Source organism: Oenanthe melanoleuca, chromosome 6 (genome assembly GCF_029582105.1).
Source record: "Oenanthe melanoleuca isolate GR-GAL-2019-014 chromosome 6, OMel1.0, whole genome shotgun sequence".
Classification (NCBI taxonomy): Eukaryota; Metazoa; Chordata; class Aves; order Passeriformes; family Muscicapidae; genus Oenanthe; species Oenanthe melanoleuca.
This window is the reverse complement of record NC_079340.1, coordinates 1,169,740-1,196,756: the sequence shown is the minus strand read 5'-3', so window position 1 is coordinate 1,196,756 and position 27,017 is coordinate 1,169,740. Positions and strand designations below refer to the sequence as shown.

General features: G+C 44.6%; 1 protein-coding gene across 2 annotated transcripts in view; it reads right to left on the bottom strand.

Moving 5' to 3' along the window:
- PCDH15 (protocadherin related 15) overlaps window positions 1-27,017 on the bottom strand; it is a 643,053-nt gene that overhangs the window by 359,106 nt on the left and 256,930 nt on the right. For both annotated transcript variants that reach the window (XM_056495514.1, XM_056495516.1), the window contains one exon: window positions 5,572-5,619. The gene's annotated coding sequence lies outside the window, so the exon portion shown is untranslated. The remainder of the gene's footprint in view (window positions 1-5,571; window positions 5,620-27,017) is intronic.

Sequence of the window (27,017 nt, the reverse complement as noted above, 5' to 3'; positions counted from 1 at the left end):
AATGACAGTATTTTACCCATGGTGTGTGAAAGCTGGAACACAACATACACAGATATTTTCTTGGTAATGTGTAACTGCAGAGCTTGGATGCAAAAAAGCTAAGGGAACGGAAAATAGGGCAGAAATCACAGAATCACTCATGGTTTGGGCTGGAAGAAAATTTAAAGCCCATCCAGTGCCACCCCTGCCATGGCAGGGACACCTTCCACTGTCCCAGGCTGCTCCAAGCCCCATCCAGCCTGGCCTTGGACACTGCCAGGGATCCAGGGGCAGCCACAGCTGCTCTGGGCACCCTGTGCCAATGTCACTCTCTAAAGGAGACTCTGTCTTTGTTCATGCAACTCTGCCCAAAAAACTTCCCCTATTAAGAAACAAATGCAAAGATTGGACCAGGTGGGACGACTCTTTTTACCCATCTTTTATCTCTTCATACACTCAAACATGCAATATCTTCTACATCCACTCCCTTTGCCTTTGTTTATCTTCAAAATAGGCCAGAGAACTCCTGTGGGATGGAGCATCCCCAAACTAACTCTTGGACAGTACCAGGGAGAGAAAAATCACTGTTCAAACAACCAGTTCTGCAAAATCTTTGCTCTTTCCTGGAGTCCTGACATTCTTTTTGCCCAGAGCCGCTGACTCTCTCTCAGCTGATCCCACTGCAGGCTGCTTCATCCCTTCCAACCCACTGGGAATGCAGGGACTGTCTGTCTGCTGCTGTGAGCAATGCAGAACATGTTACACATCCTCTGCATTATTTATACTGGCTACTTACAAGTTGATTTTTATTTTTTTAAAGTTTCCATCTGTAGGTTCTGGCTCCCTTTCAAAATCTCCCGCTTTCCATCGTGTTCTAATGGATATCTGTTCTCTGGGAACATCTGTCCTTAATGGGCCCTGTTAGATGTAACAGTGACACCATTTTCCATCTTATTACATGCACAGTTTTCTATTTTTTCTGTTGTTGTAAAACAACAGCTACAAAAAGAAAAGGAAAAAAAAAAAAAAAGAAAGAAAAGAAAAGAAAGAAAAAAATATTATTAAAACCAAGTTGGTGAAAATGTGTTGGCTCACATGACTAAGGGTCTCCTGTTCATTCCATTGTTTTAATCTGCCTCTTTTATTCTTTCATCCACCTCTTTTACAAGAGTCAGGGGTTTCCATCAGATTATTTCAATACTTAAGAGGCTTTAAAATGGCACTTTAAAATGGACTTGAGATTCCCAGCATCTGTACTGTGTATGGTTCCAAAGATTTTAGATCCTAACAGATCTAACCTCAGTGTCCCGAACAAAAATCCATCCTGCTGCATCCAAGTGTCACATCAGTCCTCTGAGAGAAGGATTCATCCATGTGGAGATGCCCAAGTAGCAGCAGGAAGGCTCAGCAGGCTGTGGATAAGTGAGAGTCATTTGTTCTTGAGCTCCCACTGACAATGCAGTCTTTGTCACATTATGATCTCTAGGAGATGAGCTGGAAAGGCTCCAAAATTAGAGAATATGAGGGGAAAAGTGGAGGATGTGAGGGCAGGGTATGACTGACACTGAACACATCCCATAAAAATATACCTAAGACCTTATCAGACCCATCTGGTTATGGAGGAAGGGAAATCAAGCAATCATCAAATAAAAAAGGTCTTCCTGGACTCCTGAGGCAACTTGTGGAGTCCCAGGGCAGAGGAATAATCAGCAATGGCACTTCTGGAAAAGAGCAAATACAACTGACATATCCCTCAGTTTTTTTCTTCAAAGCCTGGGGACACCCACAATCTAGGAGCTCATCTCTCACTTCTGGGTGCTGTTCCTAAGAACTGCAAGTGGGCCAACACTCAGAAAACTCATCCTTTCCCTAAAATCCTACTTGAAAAACACAGGTTTGTGTCCCAGCTGTGTTTGGAAATCCCTTTGGGAATTCCACTCATCTCCCTGGTTAATGGCTCCTTTCCCAATTTCCAGTTTAAACACACTCAGGACACACTTTAGTCCACAAGCCTTTCCAGCTGGATTATCAGCTTCTATTCCCTTGATGATATTTGAACCCTCAATGTATTGTTAAAATTTGAACATCTCTGCTTTGCTAGAAAAGGAATTGGATCCCATCAGTTCTGTCCCAGGGAGGAGGGAGGGAAACACACCAGGCCATGGCTCATCCTTCTCTCCACTCTCCAAGTTTAAATAGACCTTCATCTGATGGCAGCCAACCCAAACACACACACACATGAGTGAGCCTTGGACAACTGGAGAAATTCACCAGACACAGCCTGAAACTCCTTCCAGCAAGTGTGGGATTTTTTAGGAGCTCCATCACCAGTGGTTCCTTGCTCCTCCCATTTTAAGCCCCAAGACAAGCTACAAAAAGCCCCTTTACAGGAGAGTCCATCAAACCCAGAAATCCCTCCCTGACAGGAGCAGTCCCTAAGGAACAGTAGAGATACTCAAACCATGGGACAATTTCCCTAGATTTCCAACTGGCCCCAAAGACTTGGTGCTCACTCACTTCCTTAACAAAAACCATTTATATTCTTCAGGCCCTGCTATGAAACTCCCAGAACTAAAGCTAACATGGAATAGGTTGCCCAGAGAAGCTGTGGCTGCCCCTGGATCCCTGGAAGGGCTCCAAGCCAGGTTGGACAGGGCTTGGTGCAACCTGGGATAATGGAAGGTGTCCCTGCCCATAGCAGGGGGTTGGAATGGGATGGGCTTTGAAATCCTTTCCAACCTAAGCCATTCTGGGATGATTCCTTGATGATGATTCTGGGAGGGGCATCTTTTGTATTTTACAGCTCTTGGTGGGTGAGTGGCAATGCCCAGCTCAGCACTCATCACCTGTGGGTGGAATTTTTATCTTCTTCCCTTTGCATCCACCTCTGGAGGATTTTACCTGCCACTACCTTGCCCAGCAGTTAATTCTGCCTCAGTCCTGCTGCAGTTTTCCATAGTCAGCACTCAGCTCCAGTGCTCTGGAGGAAGCACACCCCATGTCTTTTGCAGCTCATTTATCAGTCGAGTATCACAGGTTTGTGCAGATTCCTTGGCGACCGTGCTGCTAACATCACTCAGAAAACTGCTCAGTTACTCCAACCTTCTGTTTCCTATCTTTTGACCAACTTTTTGACTGATTTTTAGAGCATTCCTTTTCTTTCTCATCCTTTTGGCTTTAATCCCAAATCCTCAGAGGGTTTGACAGAGAGCACAGCACACTCGTGATGATCTAATCCTGTTTCAGTGATGAGGACCCATTTTGGAGTTCACCTGCTCCTTTTAACTATCATTTTGGTATCAGTCTGGGGATGCTACTCTGCAAGGATTTCCCATCCCTGGCAGTGTCCAAGGCCAGGTTGGATGGAGCTTGGGACCTGGCACCCAAGGCCTGGGAGGGTGGAAGTTATCCCTGCCCATGGCAGGAGCATGGAATAGAAGAGCTCCCTCTGAGCTCCCCTTGGGAGGGTTCTGCCTCCAGCTCTGTCCCAGTGGCTGAGCTGCTGCAGTTCCCCTCCCCTAATGAGGCTTCCTACCTCAAGGAACAGGACTGCTCACTTAGAGCCCAAGATCCACCCTGGCTTGGTTCCATTCTTTGGTTTGAATGGGGATTTTTGGAGGGGAGGAGGCAGATGGGCTGGTTCCATAAAAATCAGTTCCAAGGATGCTACAATAACCCACTTCTTGCTAGTCTGGCACCTTCCTCCTACTTCCCAGGCAAGGTTGGCTTCACACCTGCACCGATTCATACTTGATGGAATCAAGTTCAGAACTTGATATTTTGGGTCTAAAATTTTATTTGTTCTCCCTTTATAACATACCTAGGCTCTGAACTATTTAAAGTGGAGCTCTTTAAGGAACAGGTGTCCTGGCAAATTCTGGAGTTGTGAAAGCTTCAGCTATGTGCTACAATCAAACACTTTCCCTAAAAGAAAAAGTTGAACTCCCAAAATGCTAAAACTCTTGTTTTGTTTACAGCAGCCCTCCCTGTTCTTAGTCCCTAACACAATAGCTTATGATTATTAAATTTTATGCTGCACTTATTCTACTAATCCACAAAGTCAACAAAATTCTTTTGTGTAATTCTTGTGTCCTTCACAGCACTACAGGAGTTTCAAAATCTGTGTCAAAGACCTTGTGCCAAGGTCACTAAAGAAGTATTAGGGAGGGCTCTTCATGAGACCTGTCCCTCAGGAATGATTCTGATTCCTCCCCTGCACCTGGAGCTCATCTCATCCTGTCCCAGTCCCCTCTTTTCCAGGCTCCTTATCTGCCTTAGCCAGCTCCTTATAATTCCTGTATTAATCTGTGCCATCTCTGCTTTCAATAATAATTTCCTGTGGGAACTGCAATGAATAAATGCTGCCTATAAATCCAGAGAGCTTAAGCCCCCTGCATCTCTGTAGTGTGAGATGTTCACTGTCTCAGCAAAAAGAACCAGCCTGGTATTCAGATAAAATCACCTGCTGAGCAGAATTTTCCCTTTTATCCCACTTTTCACTTAGGACCTTCTGGATTACTCTTTGTTCCAAACCTGACCTAAGGAATCAGCTGTCTGCATGGACTTTCCAGGATCTCCTTTTGCCCAGTATTCTTTCACATCAGAATGCATTATATTCCCAGGTGGAAATAAACATTAAAGGTTTTTGCTAGGGAGCAGAGATAATAATTGAAAAAGTGATGTATTCACTTTCTCCAAAGGAAGTCGCTAACAAAGCCAAGAGCTTTGCTATGCTTTAGTCAAATAAATCATGCAGACTCAGCAACAAAAAATCCCAACTAAAAGGAGAATTGGAATTGCAGGATGATTTTCCAGCTTCTTCCCTTGACAGCAACATTAAACTGATGGACGTAGAAAGGGAATGGAAATCCAGCCATGACAATTTCTTTGCCAAGATTTAGTTCCTGCCATTCAAGAACAACCGTTTCATCAATTTTGAACCTTTATCTGAATTTTTCCTAAGGAAAAAATTACCTTTTTTTTCCACTGCAGTTTATGTTGGCACCCAAGTTCAGTACCCAGAAAAAAGCTGCCACATTTCCTCCTCCTACTTTTCCCCTCTTGCCACTCTGTATTCAAAATCCCAGCCAGAATTCAATCACAACACAACTTGAAGGGAGATAATCCTGGTCATGAGATGTGCATTCCCAGCAAAACCAAGCTGCTGTTCCCTGTGGTCCAGCAGAGCTGCTGAGCCGATTTCCATCTTGTGATCCCAATCAACAAATTCTCTGTGCCACAGAGTGTGCAGCAGCCAGCGTTCCAGAGGGACACTTTTTCCATCCTTTCCCTACCACATTTTTTGTGTTAGTCATTTCAATGACCTTCATCATGGAAGCATGGTTCTCATTGTATGTTTGTACAGACATCCTAAAACATTCCTTTAACATCAGGAAAACAAAAGTTTATGAGTACAAGGGGGAAAAAAAAAGTAGTTTTCAGGAAATGCAGTGGACAAATTGGCAAATGAAAACCATCCAGAGGTGAACTCAGCCCCAAGAAATACAGGTTATTACAAATTATTCAAGAGAGAATTTTGGGAGTGATTTCCAGCAAAAACATGCCCATATTAAAAGGGAATTTTCACAGTACCTTTACTGCACTTCTCAGCCATAGCTGTGGAGATTATATGTTGATCACCTGGAAAATGTAAAATAGAAGATTAATGATATTGTTCATATTTTAATTACTGATTAAGAAGAGCAACTAATCTCACACATTTTCCTTTACTTAAACAGTTTCCATCTCCCAAAAAAACAGAGAAGAGTAGAACACACAGATTTCAATACTTGCTGTTTTATTCCTGATAAAGACAACTTCAAAAAATAAAAATAACAAGAAAACAACGCCTGAGGTTTTCATTAAAGTAGTTTACATATTTTCATGAAGGCTGTCAACTCAAAAACCGGGGAGAAATTCATAACAAGTTTTATCCTTCTAAAATACCCACCCTAAAACACATCAGACACTCATCTGTAATTTGTTTTGACTCAAATATATTCTCCACCCTTCCCCAAGATGAAATATTGAACAGGAAAATCTAACTGGCTCCAACTGATACTGTGCCAAGGAGGAATTCAGGAAAATTCAGGAGGTATTTGGGCCTCCAGGCATGGACTGGGTTGGAGGTTCCCCCTTTCCCCAGCACCAAAGGGAAACACAGGGCACAGACTCCAGGGCTCCAAATGTGGAGGGAAAGACCAAGGACAGTGGGAGGCACCTCAGAACTTGTTACTGAGGGGCTTGAAAATAAAATTGCTCAGCTTCTGGGCTCATTGCACCTTTTGCTTTTGGGAAAGTCCAGGTCCTTATAAACACATCCAATTCCTTTCTAATATCCCATCCATCCCTGCCCTCTGGCAGTGGGAAGCCATTCCCTGTGTCCTGTCCCTCCATCCATTGTCCCAAGTCCCTCTCCAGCTCTCCTGGATCCCCTTTAGGCACTAAAAGGGGCTCTAAGTTCTCTCTGGAGCCTTCTCCTCTCCATGCTGGTCAGCACACAATCCATATTCCATGGGAATTCACCAGCTTGCCATGCTCTCCAAGCAGAAACATGGACTTTTAGGTGCACATAGTTTGCTTTGCAATAACCCAAACTGCTGCCTTGTTCTGAGGTGGAATAAATCCACACCACATTGGGCAGTGAGATTTAGGAGATAACTCCCAGCTTTGAAGGCTGATGGAAATTTGGGGAAATACGTGCATGTTGTGATGACTTCCAACAAAATATTCCATAAGGGGAAACAACATGGTATTTTCATAGCCTTCAGAATTTAACTGAGTATATATGGGAAAAGCTTCATTAACAAGACACCAGATGTGTGTGGGAGTGAATCTCTCTTCCCAGGTCTGCTTGACCAAATCATTTATTTCTTCTATATATTTATACATATATATATACAAAAAGAAAGAAATACAACCAGACAAAAATAAGGCATAGACAGTTCATTACAGCAGACATTTGTTTGTATTTCTGAAGACATCCAACGGTTCTAATATATTTTTAAAAAGAAAAAAGAAATGTTTTCAGCATAGAAATATTTTGCTGAAACTTCTACCTGAAAGATAGAATTCCTATTTTCTGCTTTAAACAGAGCTAGGGAAGAGAAGGCTGCAGAGAACCTCCAAGTCCATTCCAGTGCCTAAAGGGGCTCCAGGACAGCTGGAGAGGGACTGAGGGCAAGGGATGAAGTGTGACAGGACACAGGGAATGGCTTCCCACTGCCAGAGGGCAGGGATGGATGGGATATTGGGAAGGAATTGTTCCTGGGAGGGTGGGCAGGCCCTGGCACAGGGTGCCCAGAGCAGCTGTGGCTGCCCCTGGATCCCTGGCAGTGCCCAAGGCCAGGCTGGATGGGGCTGGGAGCAGCCTGGGACAGTGGAAGGTGTCCCTGCCCATGGCAGGGGTTGGGATGGGAGATCTTTAAGGTTCCTTCCAAAACTGAGGATGAGAGGGAAGCTGCTCTGGGCTGTGTGAAACACAGGCACCTTCTGCCAGCAGCGTGGTCACCTCTGGATTCCACATCTGAGTAAAAGACTTCCCCATTCTACCCCTAAAAATCCACACTGCTGAGACTGCAATTGCTTTGCCCAGAGATTTCCCACTCCCTCAGGCATGGATGAGAGGTACTAAATGAATTCCACTGCCATGAGAAGAGAGTTTCCTCCTTGCTTTACCCTGAGATTAATGCCCATTTTCAGCAGCTTTTATGATAAATGATCGTCATTGTGAATTTTGGTAATGAAGATGCATCACGCTGTGTGTTGTTCACACACTGCAGAACACTTCTCCTCTAATCAGCAAGGGCTTGTAGTTCTGGAGATTGTTTTGCAGAAAAAAAAATAGGCTGTTGGGATGGGAATTGGTTTCTGTTTTAATGTTGTAAATAGAGCCAGAGTCTTCAATTCTGAGTTTCCCTGGAAGGTGACAACAGAACCGTGGGCTGTGGCTGTTCCATCAGCCTGGGCTTTGGTGTGAGAGGAGCAGGTGAAAGCAAGAGCTGCTGGATCCATTTCATTCACACTTTAATTTTGGGGTTGGCTTTGGATTTTACACCCTCCCTGGGAAGGATCAGTCACCCTCTTGGACTCTCACACCCCTGTTAGTGAGAGCAGAGCATTTGGTGCCTACTGGACACCAAATCTGCCTTAGTTTCCTCATTCACATGCACCAAACCACGTGGAATTGACCCAAAATTCAATAAACAACAATAAGCACCAATGGCATTGAATCATTGTATGACATTGTGCTCATTATCTGCATATTCCAGGCTGAAATTAAAGAATAACTTAATTTCTGCAATTGGTGACTCCTGAAAAAAATAACTCCCATCATTAAATCTGAAGCATTATTTTGGTGCATTCCTAAGATTCTCATTTTTGAGGGCAGCCTTCTTCTTAAGGGCTATGGAGATGATTAAAGGGGTGGAAAGGCTGGGAGATCTGGAAGTGTTCACCTGGAGAAGAGAAGGCTCCAGAGAGACCTCCAAGTTCTTCCAGTGCCTGAAGGGGCTCCAGGAGAGCTGGAGAGGGACTGGGGACAGGGATGGAGGGACAGGACACAGGGAATGGCTTCCCACTGCCAGAGGGCAGGGCTGGATGGGATATTGGGAAGGAATTGTTCCTGGGAGGGTGGGCAGGCCCTGGCACAGGGTGCCCAGAGCAGCTGTGGCTGCCCCTGGATCCCTGGCAGTGCCCAAGGCCAGGCTGGATGGGGCTGGAGCAGCCTGGGATAGTGGATACTGTCCCTGCCCATGAAAATGGATGAGCTTTGATGTCCCTTCCAACCTCAACCATTCCATGATTCTATGATTAACATAGTGGGGCTAGGAATTGGATTATGGGAGTGGGGTGAGAGGTGAGGGTAAGGTTTAGGTTTAAAGTCAGGGCTCCAGGGTTTTGGTGGTTACACCTCTCCAAAGAGGCTCCTGAAGTTCCCTCCCAGTCTGACCTTACCTGAACCCTCCTGACCTCCACAGGTAACATTAGCTGGGAATTCAGAAAAAGATCACCTCCATTAATTTCTTGGCCCTGCCTTATTTGTTTCCACCTGAAGTTTACCTTTTTCAGCCCAGCACGACATTTTCACTCAGCCTCTTCTCCAACCAAAGAAGTAACTCATGTAACCACTAAGAAATGTTAAAAACCAGCATGAAGACCAGTATTAGCTAAGGAAAGCAAATCCACATTTCTCATGAAGCAAGACTGCTAAATCTCTCCTGCAGCTTTGAAAATTACCCTCTTCATTTTAATGGAGCCAGTGTTACTTGTAATGATGCTTACAATGTGTACATTTTCCTATTTAACCCCCTAGCAAACTCCATCTCTGCACTTCTCTCAGTGGCTGATCTGGCATTTTGATGCAGAACTTTAGAAATTTTTATCTCTAACTCAAGAAATTAAAGGATACTGATCCGGCCTTGAAATATTCACAAAATCTGCTTTCTGCAAAGACAAATCACTCCTTGTTGTTTTTTTTTTTGTTGCTTGCAAGGCACATTAATGAACAAAAATTGGTTGGGCTGGGGTGGGCAGCAGAATTCTTTTGCTTTCAACATTTTTTCTCCTCATCTGCAGCAAAAAACAGGGTTTGATTTTGCCTGAAATGTGTGTTAAAAGTTTTCAGCAGCAAAAATACAAATGCAGCTATATCCTCTAGAACTAATATAACTCATCTGCTCCAGGTTTGAGTTACATATATACACTCCTTTACTGGTAAAAAAAGTACAGGTTTTGTTTCTAGAATCTCTTGGAAAACAATCATCTTCCAAAAAGTCTCCATCAAATACTACAAATATGTAAAGGCTACTGCCCTGGCATTTTTATTAAAAGTTTTCTTGTCAAATTGGAGCCATGAAATGCTGATTTACTGCCAACTTTTTTGTGGAAAATCAACCCAGTCATGTTTTTCTTGGCAATGGGAAGTAAGCTTGAGTCAAAGTAAGATTTGTTTTAGCATTATTTCATGTTTTCTGAATACATTTCATATATATTTATGTCTGCCTCTGTTTCTACTGCATGGAAATGCTGCTCTCACTCAGCTGGTGGAATTTGCTTGGCTGCACACAGGAGCAGAGATTGAATTCCAAAATGAAAATCTAAATTCTCTTTTCTGCGCTCTTTGCCACGCAAACTCATAACTACATCTGAAGTGTATTTAAAGAATTTACTGCTTATGATAAAATTAAACTTAAACAGTAGTTTTAAAAAGACTTAGGGATCTTTTTCTAAGGGCAGGTTGCTCAAAATTCCACAGTGCCTTGGAAAATGTTTGGTTTTAGGGGTTTCAAGCTGCTCAAGGTGGAACCTCAGACTCCAGTGCAAAATTCTGATAAATCAGAGCAGAAAACAAGACTCAAGAAGGCCCTGAACTTTCCAGATTTTTGAAAACTTGATGTGTGGGAGGTTCATAACCCACCCAACAGATGACAAGGATTCTCTGCTGCTAGATGTTGAATATGACAGCCGGGCCAGGAGCTGAGAATTCTAAGAAGTGAGGTTTTGAACTCGTTTGTAGAACCACAGAATGGTTTGAGTTGGAAAGGACCTTAAAGACCATCCAGTCCCCTCCCCAACCTGGCCCTGGGCACTGCCAGGGATCCAGGGGCAGCCACAGCTGCTCTGGGCACCCTGTGCCAGGGCCTGCCCACCCTCCCAGGAACAATTCCTTCCCAATATCCCATCCATCCCTGCCCTCTGGCAGTGGGCAGCCATTCCCTGTGTCCTGGCACTCTCCACCCCTTGTCCTAAGTCTCTGGCTTTCTGGGAGCCCCATTTAGGCCCTGGCAGGGGCTCTGAGCTGTCCCCAGAGCCTCCTCCTCTCCAGATGAACACTCCCATCCCTGGAATGTGGTGTGCAGGCAGCACAGGGGCACTGCCTTGTTCCTCCCCATCATATTCCTTTTGGAAGATGTCTTAAAGCACAAAAGAAATTGGTCCTCCAACAAGGAATACCCCAATGGTTTGTCATGAGGAGAGATGCAAAAAATACCTTTTCTCTGGCTAATTAGGGCTGCAATTGCTTTAGCTTTCTTAATCCTGACTTCTTTCTAAAAGCAGAAAACACTGTGCCAGCCTTTTGCTCTGCAATGCTCTTATTCATCAGGAAGCTGGAGAGAAACTCAGGGAGAGGCAGAATTCCTGGATCTGTCCTCAGCAGCTCCAGCTCCACCAAGAGCTGAGCTGGCAGTGCCCATGTGTGTCCCTGCCCACGTCCAGCTGCTCCTCACTCTGCTCTGGCTAGGCTCCCACTCTCCCAGCCCTGCTGGGAGCACAGACCATGGAGTGCTCCAGAACCTGCTTCCATCACAGCCAAATGAGTGGAAGGGAAGGGTTCACTTGGCAAGAAACCCCAGAAGCTCTGCAGTTGTGGGGTTTGGGGAGGTGGGAATGCAGGGACGGTGATGGGGAGCTGCACGTTGTCCTTCTTGGCACAGACAGGGAGAAATTTGGAAAAGCCTTTCCACTCTGGAAAGATGGGGTACCTAACCCCCAATGTGCATTTCAAACCTCAGTCCTCAGGGGAGTTTAGGTCTGCACTGGATGCAGGGTTCAATCAGATTCCCATTCCTGCAGTTACAAACTGACAGTAAGAGGCACCAAATGCAAAAACCCACACAGGACAGGAAAGAATTCGGGATTTATCTGTGCAAACATGGAGCTGCAGCTGCTGCTGGACCATAAACACAATGTTGTGGTTTGAGCCACAACATTGGCTCAACCAGAGCATGGATGCTCCCAGACACAATCCCTCATTTACACTCTGGGTGTTCCCACAGCTCAGAAGGAGTTTGTAAATAGGATTGACATGAACTTGCAGTACATAATTACACCATGCTTTTTAAACAAAGGGATGCTCTTGCATATTTTTCATCCTCATCCCTATCCTCCTGAAATCTCCCTCCTACACTCCAGATTAATAAGGCTCAGGAATGTCTGAACAGTATATTGAGGTGTAAAGGCTCTCACAGTCTTCATCCCACAGTCTGTGTAATATTTTCTGTGTAATATTGATGTAAGCACATTTTAGGCTGTATTTGGCTTGGTTAATCTTTTTCCCACTTACACAAAACTGTTCAAGGAAACTTTCAGCAATGTATAGATTTATATCTCCAGACACAGACATTCCCAGCTATTTTTCCTCCATCAGCCCTCTATCCACTGATAAACAAAACTACAGATAAAATCAGAAACTCATGGCCTTTAGTACTCAAGACAACACTCACATCTGCAAGAACTTTGGCATCTGAAAGCAAGGGGGTACCTACAAGGCCATTCCTGTTAAGGATCACACACAGTAAGTGTGCACAATAAGGGTGTAAATTCCCACAAATCTGCCCAGATCTGTACCTTAAAATTACCTACAGGTCTGTCACTGGTGGTGTCCAGATTGCCCAGAGAGGCTCTGGGCTCTCCTCCCTGGGGCTGTTCCAGGGCTGTGTGCACAGAATGCTGTGCCCTGTGCCTGCTGGTTTAGACATTGGGACTTCAATTTGTACCCACACCAGCTCTATTTTGCATAATTTCAGCACTTGCAGCATTATTCAACAGCATGATACAAGCATAATAATGTTAGTCTTTAAATTTGAATAGCTTGCTGAGAAAAATCCACTGTTTATTTCTAGGGCTTCTGGTTGTGAGATAATAGAAAAAAAAATCCATTTAAATTTTTACTAAGTTCCAAAATTCCATTAAAACTGAGATATATTTTGAGGAGTTTGTATACTGTGTCACATAGAATGAAATCCCAAGACCTGAGTGGTATTTTACACCTTGGCAGTCTTGCTCTGGGGGTTCTTAGAGACTGCTAAAACCTGCTTCAACTTATTTGGTCTTAATCAGATTTGATCCCAAGCCTGGAAAAGTTCAGGACTATTTCTGTGTCTCCTGCAGCCACAAGCCCCTGTAGGCCTGCACTTTGATATCCTGGATTTTGTGTTTCTCTACTTAATTCTCAACGACAAAGGAATACCTATGGGATTTCCAGCACTTGTGAACCAGCCAATCCAGCAAACCTTTTAGGTATGCAAAGAAGTTTCAGCCATTTCCTGACATTCTTGCAAATGAGATCTGAATTGGAGCTGTAGCATTAATACATAATATTCACATTAAAGCTTAGCAAGGCAGGAGTTGTTCAGATTTGTATTCTAGTGAGACAAACAAGTGTCAGGTGCAGAGGTGGTCTTGAAAGTGTCATTGAGGTTTAATTTTAGATTTTTCCCTGTATACCATAAGTTGGGGTTCAAGGTGTTTTCTTCAACATTATTAGAGAATATCCAGCTTAAAAATCTCCCATGTTTCTTATTAAAGGAGTCATTCAAATTGAAAAAAACTTAATGAAAGCTCTTCTTGCCCCATTTCCATTTTTGCAATTATTATATGCATATTAATTGAAGCAAACTCTTTGAGAAATAGTTCATATAAGCAGCTTTTGGCTGATGAATTATCCCTGTCATTTAAAAACATTTACATGGCTTGTTTATGTTACTTTGGTAATTTTATTGTAATTTAGTATTAATTAACAGCCCTGTCTTTACAAGGTGTTTAATCAGTTACAACTCTTAATTACACCACAGCATTGCTTAATAAAACAACACACTTATTTGGGATTAAGTTAAATTGGTTAAATTAATCTGTTATCCTCTTTTGTGGGTAATTTATTGCACAATAAAAGCAAGTCATAAAATTATTTTCATGGCAAGTAGCCTAAAAATTATTTTACAGAGATTCCTAATGCCATTCCTTGTGTCCTGTCCCAAGCTCTCTGGGAGCCCCTTTAGGCCCTGGAAGCAGCTCCAAGGTCTCCTCATCCCCTCATTCTCCGAGGCAGTGAGCCCTGAGCATTGCCTGTGCCGTGGCACAGAATCCACTGGCTTGCTTGAAATCTGGATAATTTCATTGCAAATGTGCCAACCCTACTCCCTGTGTTAGGAGAAAGAATTCAGATTTCCCATAACCCCTTTTCCCCCACTTTGGAGTTTCTGTCCCTCCACAATCCCAGGCCTTGGCTGCACCTCTCAAAGTGAACACCCCAAATACACCCCGTGACTCCTTGCACAATGCCACTCACCCAGTGACCCCTCCTGAGGCCTTTTTCAGACCTGTTACCTATGCACAGCCATTTCTTCTCTCTTTGCCATTGCCAAATAAATCTTAATTATTTCAGATCATTTCTTCCTGGGTCATTTAGAATCCTAAGTCTGTCCTTGTTGAAATACCTCCAGACCTTTCTGAAGCCACTCTGTCTGCGACTTCCTGGTCCTAATCTATGGTCTCTCACAATCCAGTGAAGAAAAAAAAAAAAAATAACATGACAATTATGGCTTAATATTTGTCACAAGCTCGGGACAGGCTTGAAAACACCTCCCTGTGTGGCAGCAGGCATGGAAGACAGTGGGTTCACATTCAGCCATGACTACATTTCTGGAGGCTTACCCCACATTACAATTCTGATATTGACTTCTGAATTTTTAAAAGAACAACTGAATTGGAAAAAAAATACAAATCTACTTAACCAATGATTTATGCAATAGAATTTCCCTTGTCAGTCCTCTGGGACCTTTTCTGCACTCGAGTGGGTCACAGGTGACAGTTCAGACTGTTCTGGCCACTTCTGCAGATGCTTCAGGGTGAACTTCTTGAGTCTGGTGACTTGAATAACAATCATCCCTTAATTATTTTTCTAACTTTATATATTCCTCCTTGGACCCTTGCATTATCTCCTGAAATTAGTGAAGAAACTCTCGATGTATTTCCAATGCTCCTCATGCTGAGGGGAAGCATTTAATACAATATTTATAAACTATACTATTCAAAACTTCAGCCTTTGGAAAAGCACTGCCATGCATTTTACACTTACCTGGGAGCAAAACTAAACTTCAAAAAATGCCTTAAGATAAATATTTTACTAAACAGAATGGGGAAACATTCAGGCTCCAAAACCCCAAAGGTTGCTTCATCTGACTGATTGTTTTATGATAAATGGATGAATGTATGTTCTGGTAGACTGAGAGATGGTGCACAAGTGCCACAGTTTTTGGAGGAAAGAGGAATTGTTGAGCTCTGAAGGCTCATAGAAGGATTTTGAGGTGCCTGAGCTGATATGACTTCTCAGCAGTATCTCCCACATTTAAGAGGTGATAGGGTGATACCTTGGTGCTGATCCTTATTCCATATTTTTCCCTCTCCACCAGGTGTTTGCAGAGATAAAGTTTTATGCCTGAACAGAAGCACCTTAGTACAATTTGTCTTTTTACTTGCTATGTTCTTGTGCAGTTCCCAGGGCTTTACTGCAGTGACGCCTTAAAAGAATCAACACACAAGTTCTTGAAAGCAAAAGCCTTTGCAGAGCCTTTTTTTGGTGTTGATCTCTTGCCGAAACCAAAGTTGGTACTGGTTTTAACTGGAGAGCCCTGGAAGGGCTGGAGCGTGTCCAGGGCAGGGAACGGAGCTGGGGAAGGGGCTGGAGCCCCAGGAGAGGCTGAGGGAGCTGGAAAGGGGCTCAGCCTGGAGAAAAGGAGGCTCAGGGGGACCTTGTGGCTCTGCACAACTCCCTGACAGGAGGGGACAGCCAGGGGGGGTCGGGCTGTGCTGCCAGGGAACAGGGACAGGACAAGGGGAAACGGCCTCAAGCTGTGCCAGGGGAGGCTCAGCTTGGACAGCAGGAGGAATTTCTGCATGGAAAGGGTGCTCAGGCCTTGGCAGGGGCTGCCCAGGGAGCTTTGGAGTGCCCATCCCTGGAGGTGTCCAAGGAAGGGCTGGAGGTGGCACTCAGGGCTCTGGGCTGGGGACAAGGTGGGCACTGGGCACAGCCTGGGCTCCATGGGCTGGGAGGGATTTTCCAGCCTCAATCATTCTGTGAGAGGGCAAAAAGGATACCAAGGCTACCAAAGGACATGCAATAATATTGAACTGGCATCACAGTGCGCTGGGATTCTTCATGGCCTTAAAAACAACCTTTAATTTCCTGGCTGGTGATTTTCCATGGAGGGCATGTCCCACATGCCAAGGTACAAATGTCTCCATTGGGGAACAGGAAGGTGCCACGTAGGGTGCCTTGTGGCTGCTGATTAAGAGGAAGGAACACAGCTGGGCTCTGGGCTGGGTTCCACTACCTTTGAAGCATGGGAGGAGGAGGGGGAATGCCTAATGCTGCAGAACAGCAAAGGCAGCAGAGTGGAATCCCAGAGACCTCCCTGGTTACACTCAGCAGTGTGGAGAAAAGCTCTCCACGTGACTGAGGCAAACACACCAAGTAAGAAAAACAAGCTCTTCAAGTAAAGCTCCTCCAAGCAGCTTCATGTGCTGTGGGGACACACAGGCATGGATTTGGGAGCTCAGCTGTGACCTCACACACACCTTCCAGGGGTTTAATGAGGAGTCACATCTCCCAGATGGCATACACCACATGGTGCAGGAATCACTCACCCACCATTACAAACCCTCAGTATCAAAGCAAACCCTTTAACTGATCATTTTCAAAGTTCACTGCCCAAAAACTGGTGTGGTATTTTAACTAATGATCAAATAGTGAGGCTCTTACATGCACTTTTTTTTTTTTTTTCCTCTCCCAGGGAACTTTGTTTCAACACCAGGTAATGCTCAGCCAAGACTCAGCACAGCTGTCCTCTCATCCGTATTCATTGTACAGAACAATGTTAGAACAACTCCACATTCCTGGAAGTGTCCAAGGCCAGAATGGATGAGGCCTGGAGCAATCTGGTCTAGTAGAAGACTCCCTGCCCATGGCATGGGATGAGCTTTAGGGTGTCTCACAACCCAAACCAGTCTGTGATCCTATGATTCTATGTCTGCATCGTTGTCCTCACGTGGTAGTTATGAAATGTTTCAGTGCTTTCCTGGTGGTTATACTGCATTTAAAGGTTACAAAGAGAATAGCCTGGGCATTGAGAGATTTTTTTTCTTCTGTTACTCTTCTAATATTCCTTTTATTTTCTGCAATTATAAAGGCTTGATTTGATGAACCCTCCAGGACTCTCCATCCTTGCTGTGCCCAAATCACAGCTCAGTGAACTGGGTGCAAGGTGCTTGCACACCTTCCTCAGCATGGCCTCCAAAGTCCTAAACAAAGACTCCAGGGAGGTAGCAGGGCTTTAAAGGCTAAGATGGGAAAAGAGAAACAAGGAAATCCAAGAAGGGAGTGAGGAGAAATACATGACATATGAAGAGCACAGCAGATGTTGGGGAGGAGGGCACTACACAGTAGGTGGTTTCCAAAGAATAACCTGACACTACCCTCACATGTGGCCACCCAGTGCTGGATCACTCATCTCCATCATGGCAATCATTTAGGAACTTGCCATCATCACCAACAGCTATTTAAATTTGGGAAGTGCAGCAGCACTCCCATAGAAGTGTACCTCTCCTGTCCCTTATTTAGTACAAAATTAGTCATTTTTTTGCTGTGACATTTCACTGATGAAGGGAAATCTTAAACATGAGCTTGCAAGTGTTTTGAGCTTCAAAGATCTGTCTCTGTAAAAGCCTGATGATGGTTCTGCATTTCATCATGTCATGGTTGCATATCACCGGAAAAATAAAAGTCACAGCTCAAGGAAGATAACAGGGTAATGTCTGAAAGGGCTTCTGGCTGTCAGGAGGAGCCCTCACAACTGAAAGGCAAAAGAAAATCTTTCCCTAATCTTTCCTTTCTGAAATTGCATCGTTGTGCTGAAGTGTTCAGAGCTATCACAGGAGCACAGCCACCCACGCACCCCCGATGCACACGACAGGAGGCTCTGGCAAGGCACAGAAAGCAAGGAGAAATCCCAGGAAACCGGATCCAAACAGCCTTAAGGCATCCTTACACCAAAGAAAAAGGGGGAAGAGTCTGGGAAATGCCCCTGTGAGCGTGGAAAGGCTCTGCCAGCATCAAAGTCATCACTGCTGCCACAGCCCCTCGCCTGGAGCTTCCTTCCCTGGCCTTCCCATGGGAAGGGATGCAGTGGGAAATCCTGCCCACCCTCATGTCCAGCAGTGCCAAGCTCCAGTGAGCAGCATCTTTCATGGAGCTTCAGCCCCAGGCAAGGGCTCTTTCAGGGAGCCCCAGGGGAAAGGCTAAAAATTGAACTCCTCACAGACATTTTTGCTCTGATTGCCTGATGACAGTGGCTAAAAGGCAGTTCAGACTAGCACTCTCTTTTGCAACTTCTAAGTGGAATTCACTTGTATTTTCCCACTTCTCCCCTGTTTCCAGCAGGTCAGCAGATACTTGTGCCTGCAAAATATCCATCAGAGCTGCCACCTGGTTAAAAATAAAGTAATTCTGCTGCTGGCAAAAAATAAAACAAGAATTAAAGAACTCATACTCCTCAAACACACCAACCCCATTCAAAGAGGGGTTGTGGAGGCACGGCTGGGGTCTTGTTTTAAGTTTGAATAGACATGTGTGCAGTTCTCATTAGGGTTCGTAGTTTTAAGTTAATGTGTGCTGGGATGGTGTCTGATAGGAATGGTGCTGGCAATACTGCAAATGCTCCTTCTCGGGGGTGGAAGCAGGGCAGAGACTTCGGTGTGCTCTGTGGGTGTCCTGTGTATCCCTCAGCAATGTGGTTCTTGGGGCTGCTCCAGTCTTGGCTGCAGAAGGGATGAGGCTGCGGCAGCTGTGGGAGCGGCAGCAGGACTGGGAGCAGGAGCAGCTCTGCTGGGAGCACGGGATGGAGTCCCAGGCGCCACGACAGGGGTGATTCCAGCCGCTGCCCCACCCACACCTGGCTGCTGCGGCATCTCTGCCCCTGCAGGCTGCTCCCCGCGCTCCGCCATCTTCAGAGGATCAAGGTGGCTGCTCCTGCGGTGCACGCGCTCCGCCATCTTTAGCAGCCAGCTCCCACGCCATGTGGTGTCTGCCATTTGGGTGAGTGACTCCTCATGAGGTGTGTGCCATCTGGGAGATGTGACACCTCATGAGGTGTCTGCCATCTTGGGTGAGTGACTCCTGCTCCATGTGGTGTCTGCCATCTTGGGTGAGCGACTCCTCATGTGGTATCTGCCATTTTGAGTGAGTGACTCCTGCTCCACGTGGTGTGTGCTATCTTGGGTGAGTGACTCCTCATGAGGTGTGTGCCATCTTTGGTGAGTGACTCCTGCTCCATGTGGTGTCTGCCATCTTGGGTGAGTGACTCCTCATGTGGTGTCCGCCATCTTGGGTGAGTGACTCCTCATGTGGTGTCTGTCATCTTGGGTGAGTGACTCCTTCTCCATGTGGTGTCTGCCATCTTGGGTGGGTGAATCCTGCTCCATGTGGTGTCTGCCATCTTGGGTGAGTGACTCCTCATGTGGTATCTGCCATCTTGGGTGAGTAACTCCTCATGTGGTGTCTGCCATCTTGGGTGAGTGACTCCTGCTCCATGTGGTGTGTGCCATCTTGGGTGAGTGACTCCTCATGTGGTGTCCGCCATCTTGGGTGAGTAACTCCTCATGAGGTGTTTGCCATCTTGAGTGAGTGACTCCTCATGTGGTGTCTGTCATCTTGGGTGAGTGACTCCTTCTCCATGTGGTGTGTGCCATCTTGGGTGAGTGACTCCTGCTCCATGTGGTGTGTGCCATCTTGGGTGAGTGACTCCTCATGAGGTGTGTGCCATCTTGGGTGAGTAACTCCTCATGTAGTGCCTGCCATCTTGAGTGAGTGACTCCTCATGAGGTGTGTGCCATCTTGGGTGACTCCTCATGTGGTGTCTGCCATCTTGAGTGAGTGACTCCTCATGAGGTGTGTGCCATCTTGGGTGAGTGACTCCTCATGTGGTGTCCGCCATCTTGGGTGAGTAACTCCTCATGTGGTGTCCGCCATCTTGGGTGAGTGACTCCTCATGTGGTGTCTGCCATCTTGGGTGAGTGACTCCTCATGTGGTGTCTGCCATCTTGGGGTTCTTCGGTGGGCTGTACCCTCAGCCATCCTAATGCTGTCCCTACATTTCACTTGGCTTTCAACTACCCCAGTAAGTTTGGAACAAAGTTCCAGGGCTTTATAACATTCATAGTATCCATCACAGCTTCTAAACACTACTCTATAAGGTGACATCCCAGAGATTTCCTCCCTGGAGAGAGCTCCTGGCAGCATCAGAGGAGCCCCAACAGGCAACATGCAGTTTTTAGATAAAGAGGGAATTGATCTTGTTCTATCAACTTTGAAAGTGCCTCTGTAGCACCCGGAGAGCCTTTCAGGCAGGTTTTTTGCAGGCTGTCCTGGCTTTGCTTTGATTGCTGTTGTAGCTGGGATATACAGCTTTAGTATGAGGGGATTATCTGTTATCCCAACCTTTGGGAGCATCTCCTGCTGAGACAAAGTCTTTTGTCTGCTTAATCTCTTAAATTTCACATAACTAACAAAAGTACAGCACATCCAGCATCATATTTCTTTCTCCTAATGCCCCTCAGGTCCTTAGAGGGGGCTAAACAATCCCTAAATGGTATTTAACATCACCAGATCTGGTTCTTAATTTACTGATAAACTGAAATCTGATGGCATTTTTGGGTTCACAACCATGATTTCTTCATGTCACACTGCTCATTAATGCTTTTTCTACTGTACTTTATGGGAAGGAAAAGAGCTGGAAGGATTTAAATCTTAGCCCTGAAAATAAAACAAAGAATCATACTGAGCTTCAGGATCAATGATTCTGGTATTGTCCACAGGGAATACCCTTGGCAACAGCAGAACCATTTAATCTCTCTCTGTCATGTAGTCCATTCTCTCATGGCTCGGACAAATCTCCACCACTTTATCCCAGGAGAGTGAATGTCCTGCTAGTGAAAGGCCAGGAGTCTGTGTTTGAACAGGGATCACACAAAGCAGAGTTCTTTAGAAGAGGAGGGTTTATGTGGGGCTCTGTGACCCCTCCTCAGGCTGGGGACACATTCAAAGCCCAGGGACATGAAGCAGAAGTCAGGGCATTGCTCATCCAGAGCTACTGGCAACTCTGGGGCATTGATCTTCACAGAGGCAGCAAATCCAGAGGGAGCAGGGAAGTCCTGGGCCCACCAGTGGGATATGGATTTCAGGGACATGCTTGTGCAGCCAAATGCTGCTATCAAGAGTTTTAATATCATTTAAAGACAAGGAGAACTGAAGATTTCAAGGTTGTAACATTGCATAATTAATTACAGTGATACTAAATAAATCACTAAAAGTAAAAGCAACCCGAACACCTCTTCCATCAGGTCACTTGCTTGTGAATTCACATCTGCATGCCAAGAGGGAAGGATATTCCCTGTCCATGTTCCCTGACTAAATAATGTGCTGCAATGCAGAAATGCAAAATAGAGAATTAGAAAGAAAAGCTAAACTAGTATTGTATAATGTCATATCTATATGCTTATCTTCATGTTAACACATCCAGCAGCCCCAGGAGCAGCCAAGGGAGCTGGAAAAGGGGCTCAGCCTGGAGAAAAGGAGGCTCAGGGGGACCTTGTGGCTCTGCACAACTCCCTGACAGGAGGGGACAGCCAGGGGGGGTCGGGCTGTGCTGCCAGGGAACAGGGACAGGACAAGGGGAAACGGCCTCAAGCTGTGCCAGGGGAGGCTCAGCTTGGACAGCAGGAGGAATTTCTGCATGGAAAGGGTGCTCAGGCCTTGGCAGGGGCTGCCCAGGGAGCTTTGGAGTGCCCATCCCTGGAGGTGTTCAAAAGCTGTGTGGATGTGGCACTTGGGGACATTGTTTAGGGGTGATAATGGGTTTATGTTTGCGTCTTATGACCTTAAAGGGTTTTTCCAACCTTAAAGGTTCTGTGATTCTACATATCAGCTGGCCAAAAAATACAGAGTTCACTTGGTTAAACAAAAGCAAAGGCAATCTCTCAGCAGTCCCATCTATCCATAAAATGCACAAATCCAACCATCCTAAAGAAACAAACACAGCAGGCAGAACTTACACACACAGCAGGCAAAACTCCCACCCACAAAGTCTCCTGGGAAGAAGGCAGGAAAAGAGAAAAAAAAATCCTGTCCTGCTGCACAAAATCTTGTCCAGACATGTCTCTCAATCTCCTTTTGCTGTCATTTCCAGGGGTTCAAGAGACCCAAGAACCGTCTCTTGCCAACCCAGATAAACTGAAAACCACTTGCTGTGCTGCTGATGGCTGAACGAGCATCTTGCCACATCTGCAGAGAGTCTGAAAATCAGAGAGACAGCAGAGTGTCACCCAGAGGACACCACAGAAAGGAGGAACCACTGCTGGAGTGTGCCTGGAGGTCTTGACAGCACTGCAGGATGTGGAGCTCCTGCATCCTCACCAAGCACAAGAGCCAGGATTTTACACTCAGGTCTCCATCCTTGCCCCTTCCAGAGGTCCCCTGTGGCACAGGATATTCTCTTCTCACTTCTAAACAGGCCAGGGGGAGAGAAACCAGCCTCAAACACTGAATCAGGAGGGGATTTACAGAAACACAAAGCACTTGGGTCTGCTCATGCAGAATTCCAGGCTAGTGAGGAAGAGAAAAATCAGGGAAATTACCCATTCATAATTGTAATATCCATTACAAGAAAAGGATTCTAATTACTGTGTTTTTCTGCTTCTTTGCTTGTGCTCTACAGAGCAAATTGTACAAAGGAAATGAGTTTGTTTCCAGGCAGTTTCTGCACATTTTCCATTTGCCACATTTGCCTGGCAGGCAGAGGAGCAACACAAAGCACTTGGCATCAGAGGTCTGATGTGCACCTATCCCCAAGCCAGGGGGACAGATGGACCCAGCCAGAACTCAATACTATTGCACCACTCCAGGGATACTTTTCTTGTGGATTCAGAATCCCAGAATGATCTCTAATACCTGGATGAATCTCAGGAATGTCACAATTTTGCAGGGTATCCAATCTGAGAGTTGATGCTAAAAATTCATATTTTTTTCCCTGTTAATCAGGGGAAGGAACAAACTTTTCCCATTAAGTCTGGTGTGCACCACTTAATGAGGCAGTCTTGAAGTTCTTGCTGCTGCCAATAACATCTTCAAAATACAAATGTGTTTGTAGAGGTGCCTGCACTTCATCCCTAGGAAGAGAGATCTGCCTCAGTCTATGGCATATAACAAAAATGGTCCAGAAGATGCACTTAGATTTTCCCAGCAGTTCTTCCTATTCATTATAGAAATATAGGATCATTTAGGCTGGAAAAGCCCTCCCAGCCCATGGAGTCCAAGCTGTGCCCAATGCCCACCTTGTCACCAGCCCAGAGCCCTGAGTGCCACCTCCAGCCCTTCCTTGAACACCTCCAGGGATGGGCACTCCATTACAGGATTTATGATTACCTTCATTGTTAATATGCCAGAAAATTTCTAAATAAAATCCATTTATTTTATAATTAAGTAATAAAGGCAGGAAGCCATCCAGGAAAGGAAATGGCAAGTCCCAGTGGATAAAGGGATGAACAAAAGCAATTTTTTCAAGAAAATTATATGAGAAAATTTGACATTTTTCTTGAAATTCAAGAGTAAAGCCTCGGGAAGGTGAAGCACTTGAGGAAAGTCTGGGAAAATGGGGATTCTTCAGCCTGGAGAGGAGAAACTTCAGGGTGACTTAGTTGTGACTTTCTAGTACGTGAGGGACTGACAAGAAAGATGGGGAGAGATTCTTTAAAAAGGCCTTGAGTGTCAGGACACATGGAAGGCAGAGGGAAGGGTTAGATGGGATACTGGGAAGGAATTATTTCCTGGGAGGGTGGGCAGGCCCTGGCACAGGGTGCCCAGAGCAGCTGTGGCTCCCCTGGATCCCTGGCAGTGTCCAAGGCCAGGCTGGATGGGGCTTGGAGCCCCCTGGGATTGTGGAAGGTGTCCCTGCCCATGGCACTGGGTGCAATGGGATGGGCTTTAAGGTCCCTTCCAACCCAAACCAGTTTGGGATTCCCTGACAAACCAAGGCAGAGTCAGCTCAGAGGAAGAATTCTGAGGCTGCAGTTTCCCCTTCTTGGCTCTGGCTGTATCTGAAGTCAGAAGATGCTCAGAAGAAATTTTTTTTGGTTTGGTTTGTTTTTCTTTTAATGTAGCAATTAGATGTTCAGCAAAGCATATTCCCGTCCTATTTTGATTCCTTTCATGCACCCCCTTTAACTAATCCCATTTGTGTGCAGCAGAATTTCTCTGCCATCCATGAGAAGTGTAATTTCTTCTCATGCCACACTGGGGGAAACTGTTTTATGATCTAGCTGTTGGTACCCTATTACCTTCCAATCAATTCTTTATTGCTGGCAAACATCATCCTCTTACTACTTAAAAGTTAAGTATTATCTGTAAAATAAATCTGCAATTTTATAACTAGCATTTTATATCCAGCATATAATGCACAGACTTTATTTCATATTTCTCCCCTGAAAACAAGACCCTCTGATTCAATCCCTCCCTAAATTAAATGATGGAGTTCCATGACCCTTTGCAGGCCTTTTCCCTTATACTGAACAAAACAAGCAGTGAAATCAAATGCAGAGAAAAATGTTTATCAGCTGAATCACAGAGTCTTCCCAGAAAAAAAGGAATTATGTTGGTAACATAGCTGTGGCATTTCCCATTGGTAAAGCCTTGGAACAGTGTCTGCAGGACAAAAAACATTAAAATTTACCCCTTTGCCAGCTCCACACCCTCCACCTTCCTCAGCTATAAGGAAAAAAAAGAAGAAAACCCCAATATCCAGAAGCTCTGGTTCAACCCCACAGGAAATTGTTAAAAAACATAGAATTTAAGTGACCAGTCATAATTTTTTGGTTACCTTTTCACAGCATTGCCCAATGAACAGCCTCACTGCTTTAAATAGGCTCAGGGTAATGATTTAAAGACTTTTGACTATAATGTAAAAAACAAGGCTTTGACTAAAGCCACAATAAGTAGAAAAGCCAAAAAAAAAAAAAAAAAAAAGGACAATTTTCCTCTCAAATGTTTCTTTCACAAAATCACAAGTGACTTTAAGCCTTTGCTCCTGGCAAAGAATAATTAATTTTAAAGCTACCGAGGTTTTGTAATAGCATTAATTTCTGTGGACATTTGAGTGTCATAAGCATATTAATAAAAAAAAAAATCAAAATTACTTTAAAGTCTGGATGATTTTGGTGTTTCCATTCCTGAGACCACAGTTGAATATATTTGTTTCCTTCAATAAGGGGCATATTTTCTTGATGGTTTTGAAATGCTCTCCAGGATTTCAGTTTCACCCTTAGCCCCTGCAGCCTCTCAGCTGAATGATGTTATTTGCTATGTTATATCAGAGAATTATGTGGTAATATTATTATTTTATATTATATGACAAAATATATTATTCTCATCTCTGTTTGAAGCCAAATATTCAGCTATGTATTTACTACACCAAAGTGGTCTCGACATAAAAGAACTTAAAATTCCTTCCACATCTCAAATAGAGCAAAATAACATCCCAAGATTTTTTTTTCTCTTTTAAGTCATCATGTAATGAAATTGGAACCTGAGCAGACAGCGGGGATCTCACACCATTTGTTCTGCTCCGAATGAATGCATTACAGACAGGGAGTCATTCCGGCTGCCTCTCCTCACTAATTCTGAGGGAAAAATACTCATTTTATTTGTCAGGGACACAGAATTCTTGCTGCCCACGTGCCAGAGAAAGCAATCTTACAAAAAGCCTGTAACTGATGGAGGAGGAAGGCGCACACTGGTGTTCAAATGCCCCAAACCACCTGAGCCATGGGTGGCTGCACAAATTCCTCTCTAAATCCCAGCGTTCTCCCAAAATAACAATTTGATCCCCATTCCATCCAACCACAGGCTGCCAGAATGGGCAATTTGAAATTGTGGTGATTAAAATTTTAATTAAACCATGAGAAACACAAGCACGTTAAATGTGCTGATACTCCAAGCTGGAAGCAGAGATGGATTTATCCATGGAATGCTGCAAGGTGTGATGGCATATTATGATTATTAAAGCTTACAAATTAGTTACAATTCTAAAACCATTGCTGAGAATAATTACAAGCCTAAAACAAACAACTCATTTCATTCTCATATTGTGAGAGCTCTTCTAATAATCTGTTTCTTATCAAGAAGTTCTTAATTGGAAGAGGCTGCACTAAGAAAAACACTCAAAAAATCCAAACCCACTTTTTTTTTTTTCCCCACAAACCTCAAATGAGAAAAAAACCCTTGAATAAAACTTAGATATTTTCTTCTCTGCATAACATTATTGTTCTGTACAGCCTATAAAATTATTAAAAACTTCAGAATCCCTACAACAAGGAGAAAAACTAAACAAGTGATAGAGAACTGATGTCATCAGAATGCCAAGTGCTAGAGGCACAAATCCCAGCTGCCAACAGGTAATGATTTGGGAATCACTGAAGAAAAATGGGGAGGCTCTGAAAAATGTGACTGTTGAAAGTGTCTTTCATAGCCAAAAATAATGTTATTCAACTGTTCTGTCTCAGCCTCTGCATTCCTTCGATTATGGACACATCCAAGTATCCCAATCCAACATACTCTCACAAATTTTCCTTGTGTCACCTCCATGTCTGATCCTGTTCCACCCCTCTGAAGATTAATGAAAGCAAAGCAAATTCTTGTTCCTTCAGAAGCCCTGTCTTTGGCTGGGCCTAAGATATTTTTCCTCCCAGGAGCTAGTTCAGTGCTGTGGGATTTAGGATGAGAATTCCATTGCTAAGGCTTTGATGTTGTGGTTGGTGCTGGGTCATGCTTACCTCAAGTCAAGGACTCCCAGTTTTCCATGCTCTGCCATCCAAACACAGCAGGAAGGAATCAGGACAACACACCCTTACAAACTCCCAATGTGAATCCCTCCTGAGACCATTCCAACTTGTGGCATTCCAAGTTCTCCATGCACCCTACACCAAGGGCTTCTCTATTTATCGTGGTTCTCCATATTCTCCATGTTCCCTCTTCAAGACAGGCCTGCATTTCCTCAGTCTTTTCCTAAAACTACTTTAGAACCTACCAAAGATTGTGCAGATGTCAGGGTTTGCTTTTTAAACTCAACACTCCCACCCCTCACCTCCTCGCCTTGGCAGGGTTTGAATTATTTGATTACACAGCACTGAACATTTTCCATATTTCATCCAATGAT